Source organism: Medicago sativa, chromosome 1 (genome assembly GCF_051527215.1).
Source record: "Medicago sativa cultivar Bolivia chromosome 1, Bolivia_mono, whole genome shotgun sequence".
Lineage (NCBI taxonomy): Eukaryota > Viridiplantae > Streptophyta > Magnoliopsida > Fabales > Fabaceae > Medicago > Medicago sativa.
The window spans coordinates 95,024,632-95,030,847 of record NC_140749.1 but is presented as its reverse complement, the minus strand read 5'-3'; the positions used below and the strand labels follow the sequence as shown (position 1 = coordinate 95,030,847).

The 6,216-nt window shown below is 34.3% G+C and overlaps 1 long non-coding RNA gene across 1 annotated transcript; it reads left to right on the top strand.

Moving 5' to 3' along the window:
* Nucleotides 1–2,339: 2,339 nt before the first annotated feature.
* Nucleotides 2,340–4,240, top strand: LOC146959498 (uncharacterized). Its single transcript, XR_015024964.1, has 2 exons — nucleotides 2,340–2,925; nucleotides 3,165–4,240. It is a non-coding gene; the product is annotated as an uncharacterized LOC146959498 (long non-coding RNA).
* The last annotated feature ends 1,976 nt before the right edge of the window (nucleotides 4,241–6,216 follow it).

Here is a 6,216-nt window from a genome sequence, read left to right as displayed (position 1 = left end):
TTTTTAGGACTTGGTGTATTTTCATGACATTTGGCCGTTTTGTTAGTACTTCCAGTACATTTGTTGTTACTTTGTTTAGATGACATTTTTTTATGACAATTGCTCGTTTCCGTATTATATTTTCAATTTCAATTATGTTTGTAATTTTATTTGACTAGCTTTATGGTTTGGCATCGAAATAATGTGTAAAAACACATGTAACAGGTTCTGCCTACAACAGGTTCTGCAAATTCTGGATTCAGGACGACTCGGCAGTTAACTGCCGAGGAAATGATGAAACCGGCGGTAGTAAACTGCCGAGGTTTTCCTCGATACTAAACTGCCGAGGTTTTCCTCGGCACTTAACTGCCGAGTTTGTTTTTTTTTTTGTTTTATTTTGTTTAGAATAGAATTGTGTTAGAAAATTATTAGAAATTCTTTAAAAATTATTTTATGTTATTTAAAATATTGTGATAGAGTGAATTCCAATAAATATTGCGATAGCGTGAATTCGAATAAATATTACAATAGCATGAATTCGTTCGAATAAATATTGCGATACAGGTTTCGTTACATTACATAAACGACGTATTTAAAAAAAAACAATTACATCACATTCCGGAATGTACCTTCCAACTGCAACAATTATCTTACCACTGAATGGGGCAAATTCAAACTTGCTAAGCAGCAGGACTCCAACGTTCGATGAACATCTTGAACGATGGTATTCAATTGCCAACGAAATGAGGTCCATTCCTTGACACTTGAATACCATTGTTCAAGATGCTCATCGAATGTTGGAGTCCTGCCGATTAACAAGTTTGAATTGCCCCATCCAGTGTAAGACAATTGTTGCAGTTGGAATGTGCATTCCAACTACAACAACTGTCTTACCTCTGAAATGGGGTAAATTCAAACTTGCCAAACAACAGGACTCAAGCATTTTGCTGGGCATTCATGATTTCCTTTGAAAAGAATAAATTTTTGTCAGGCTTGATTTAGATGATGGTATTCAAGTGCCAACGAAATGAGGTCCATCCCTTGACACTTAATACCAGCATCTAAGCAAGCCTAACAAAAATTTAATCTTTTCAAAGGAAAAACATTAATGCCCAGCGAAATGCTTGAGTCCTGGCCGTTTGGCAAGTTTGAATCACCCCATTTCAGAGGTAAGACAATTGTTGTAGTTAGAATGCACCTTACCCTAACTAATGACGATCTTCTGGCGGAATCAAACTGTTGATGATATCTTCAGTTGATCTCAGCAACGTCACCCGCATATCGATCCACTGGAACTTGGTGTGCTCCCAAAACATACTCGTCACGTTTTCGTCGTTCTTTAACTCCATCCAAGTGAATGATACGCTCCCCTCGTCGAGCTTTGGACGTTTATACCGAACATTTTGCACCCTTCTTGTGTCTCTTGGGTTGACTCCTTGGTTGAATTCATTCAGTTGATCCTTGAGATCTCTTAACGTTACATCAAGGCACCGAACCTTCAACCTCTGAGGTTCTCCGCCGTTGAATGTTGCATGAACGTCGATCCATCCGGCCATTGTTTCAAATCTACACACATAGAAATTTAAAAGAATCAATGAAAAACTCATTCAAACATTTCATCAAACACTTAATGTGCAAATTATACATAGACTCTAAAAATCATAAAAATAACCCTAAAATGTAATTGTCTAAAAAAAAAAAATTAACGTAAAATATAGCAAAATTATTCAAATTATATTTACTCTTAAAATAAATCATATAGTCTTACTAAAATAAAATAAAAATTATAAAACACCAAATAAAAAAATAACCCTAAATTTTTTAAATTATAACATAATCATCATGCAAACATTTTAACAAAATTAATCAACTAACATCTAATCTAAAGATGATTTATAACATGTAAATCTAATTAAAATTAAAATAAAAAATTAATTTAAAACACCAAATTAAAATATAACCAATAAACTTTAAACTATAACATAAACATCATACAAACATTTTACTCTAAAAATAATTTATACTATGTAAATCTACTCAAAAACTAAAATAAAATAAATATACTCAAAAACTAAAAAATAAAAACATTTATAACAACTAAAATTTAAGTTAATAGCATTATAATTACTTACTTGTGATTTTGTTGAATAAATTTGGTTGGGTTTTTTAGAGAGATTTGTGAGAGAGATTTGAGAAAAAAAATTTGAAGATGTGATGAATAATGGAGATGAGAGAGCTTCTGCCAAGTTAACTGCAGCCGGGTTTAAAATTCCTCGGCAGTTAACTGCCGAGGGGGCAAAAGTGTATTTTACATGTGTGTCCCAGCCTTCTCTAATGTGTCAACAACAATTTTCATTCACAAAAGCTCTCTCATTAGTTTGTTTCAGTGTTCTAAAAATTGCTCTTTTGTGTTGAGCTCTTTTTAGTTTGGGAAATGTTAACCGGTCGGTTAAGGAAGCAAATATAGTAATATTTGCATTGGAAGTTGTGTAATCAATGCATTAAAAACATAAAAAAAATCTTTTTTTATTTTCAATTTCTTCTTTTGGCTTCCTTAACCAGTGCCCCGGGGCACTGGTTAACATGACCCTTTTAGTTTTTACTACATATATTTTATTTTGGTCCAAGTAAGAAATTATTTCTTATTGGATTGTAAAGCTTGTAGGTAAAAAAGACAAAGGGTAGAATCATTTGTTGTAGGAAAAGATCGGGAGGATCTAACAAAAGTGATTGGTACTCGGTTGATCTTTTGGTTGTAAAAGCAAAGGTAGACTTGCTCGTTGCAGAAGAGATCAGTCGGATCTAGTAAGAGTAAAAGTTACTCATTTGTGAACAAGGAAAAGAGGAGTTGTGGTTAACGTTATTTAACGCAACTACCTAGTGGATAATCTCACACTTGTGTGGGGAGTGGAAGTAGCCGGCGTTTGGCGAACCACGATAACTTTCGTGTGTCATTTCTCTCTCCTTACTTATTTTTAATTTATTGTTCAAAATCACACACCTCACAATTATTATTGTTATTATTAATTTACTAACAAACAAATCGTGATTGTTAAATTAAAAGAAAAATTTTATTAGACAAATTTTAAACAGGTCACAATTCAAACCCCCTTTTCTTGTGAAAATATTTTACTTCAGATAGTGTGAGGGAGTGTTCATTACTATTACATAACACTGTTTTGCAGGCTAATGTTACTGACAAATGGAGGTGGTTGTTGGACCCCATTCATGGTTACACGGTGCGGGACTCTTATCACTTCATCACCAACGCTGGGGACCAGGCTGATAGGAATCTCGTTGTCGATGTTTGTCATAGGTTTATTTCGACGAAGGTTTCTATTTTTGTTTGGCGCTTACTACGTAATAGACTTCCGACCCGCGACAACTTGGTTAGGAGGAACATAATACAATCACCAGCTTCAATATGTCCTGTTGGGTGCGATGTCCAAGAATCCGCAAGACATCTTTTCATGGAGTCTGCCGTATCTAATTCTCTTTGGCATCAGGTTATGAGTTGGTTAGGCATCTATGCGGTGTTTCCTATAACATTACGTGATCATCTTTATTAGTTTACTCACTTGGCTGGACTACCGCGGTGCACACAATTATTTTTGACAGGTATCTGGTTCGCGTGTATGTGGATCATATGGAAGGAGCGGAATGATCGTATCTTTAAAAATGCGGCTTCACATCCTTATGCTCTTTTTGAGAAAGTAAAGTTACATTCTTTTTTGTGGGTGAAGGCAAAGCATCCATATTTTAGTTATTGTTATTATGATTGGTGGAAACATCCGTTGCTGTATGGGTGTTCACTAATAATTATTTATGTCTGTTTTGTGCCTCTCTTTACTTGGCACTATGACTCTGTAAATCTTGTTAGGTGAATCACTTTTTGCACGCCTTGTGCAGGGTGCTTCACTGGTGTTATTAATATATATCATTTTTGTTTGTTCAAAAAAAAATTATATGCTAATCTGTCCCTACAGGCATACTCCCACCACCACCAAAATGGTATCATCGAATGCATGCACTTACAGAGTTGAAGCTTCCTTGCCCTTCAAATTTTGAGACCGTGCATTCCTGACTATAGTTTTCCTTATCAATAATTTCACTAGGGATTTGAATCCTCTCCTGTTGGAATCCAACATGAGGTACTCCTTCCGTCCCACAACATATGATTCAAATTGTAAACATAATAAAATTGTCCCAATAAAGAATGACCCTTTTAATTTTCAATGCAATATGAATTGCTTGTTTTCTACTCCCTCTGGTCCTATGAATTGCTTGTTTTCTAATTGTATCATCTTATTACTTTAATACTACTTTCCTCACTCCCAAGTCAATATATTACACTATGCATTTTGTAACACCCTATTTCTAATAAGCGGTAAAACGCACGAATATATCAGACATATTCTAGAAATAGATGTTACGTCTCCGAATAAACCACAATACATACATGCATGAAGATCATGTTACTCAACATAGCAGAGGACATACTTAAAAATCATAAAACATCTCCAGATCTCAACAAAATACAATTGTATTCTCCAAATCCCAAATAACAGAATATATCAACAACTCCAAGATACATAGTCAAAATGAAACAACATGCAAGGACTATCCTAGATCAGAGCCCTAATCTAGACACTTGCATGAAAAAGAGGAACTCCACTCCTCGGCATCAACAAGCAGCAACTAAGCATCCTGCACGCCGTCTACCCATCCATACAGAGAGGTAGGCGATCCACCACAGACCACTGAGGATTAGCATTACATCATCATAATCCATAAAAGATTTAAACAAGAACATTGGAAATGAAAGATATATTCAAGAATACAAAATAACAAATCATACATGTATTCAAAGTATTCATGATTCTCATACCATTCAAACCATTCCATATCATCATTCCAAGTTCATATCAACAAGTGTATCATACATGTATCAGATATACATAACCCTCCCTCCTAGAACACTAGCATCACATGATCATTATTATCCCCCATCACTTACATTTCAAGCTATCACATTATTATCATAGTATAGCATGCATATTCAACCTCTAATCAAGTCATCAACAAACGCTCATCATTTATCAACATCAATCAATGATAACGTCACTTACCTCATTACTCATTTAGCATGCTTAATTCAACAAGTACAATTCATCATTTCCAAATTATAAGCAAGCAATCATCATTATCAAGGAAATCACCATATCATCTGTATGTATATACAGATACAAATCTCACCTCATCATTATTATTAAAATAACCATCATCAATTGATCCACCAAGTGTATAAGCACAAACAATTAAGACATGCAATTAGAGCATAATACAATTATTCACAACCATCCACAAAATCCACCAATGTACATATACACCAATCCACATAATCACAACATTCACCAAATTTCACCAATACACAAATTCACCAAGTCATATATTCAATTATGACACAACTCATCAATTATTCAAATGCATGCAATGTTCTAGACTCTTCTCTAGATGCATGTGGTACCAAATCAACAACAATAGATGCCAACCGCACATCTAAGTAAGAGTACACCTCCTTTTACATTTCAACAACTCAACATGGTATGATGCATGGACATATAGCAATGACTCGATAATGCACAACTCCGACATAACAACTACCAAAGACAATGTAGAAGTACACCTCCTTTTACATTTCAACAACTCAACAACATTGCATTATCAAGTAATCATGCCCACACATTCAACAATCACATCTCACATAAGATTCATCAACATACATCAACATCGATTTACAATTCATTTCCATTTACATCACATAAACCAAGTAAAATGGAATAATACAACAATTTATGATAAACATCATTCTCATCCTTCCGCAATCATTCAAATACAATCATTTAGTCATACGTGACCATTCAAAAAAAAAAGATTCATAAGACTTTAGTTCATCAAGAGTCATTTCTACTAAGTTCGTCTCCAAAAGTCATCATTTAAAAAAATACTAGAGGTTATGAACCAAAACCAATTCCACAAGCTCAATTGCCTATGTCATGTATTCTCACAAGTCACTTATAGGTGCAGTAGAGGTTACATAAACATTTCATCGGCCAAAAACGACGAATTCAAGAAAAACCCAAAGTTCGTCTCACTTTTTCACTTTTCACAAAATGTTCCATTTTCAAAGCAAAACAAGTTCAAACTTGATAGAACCAATCACATCCATTTTTAGAA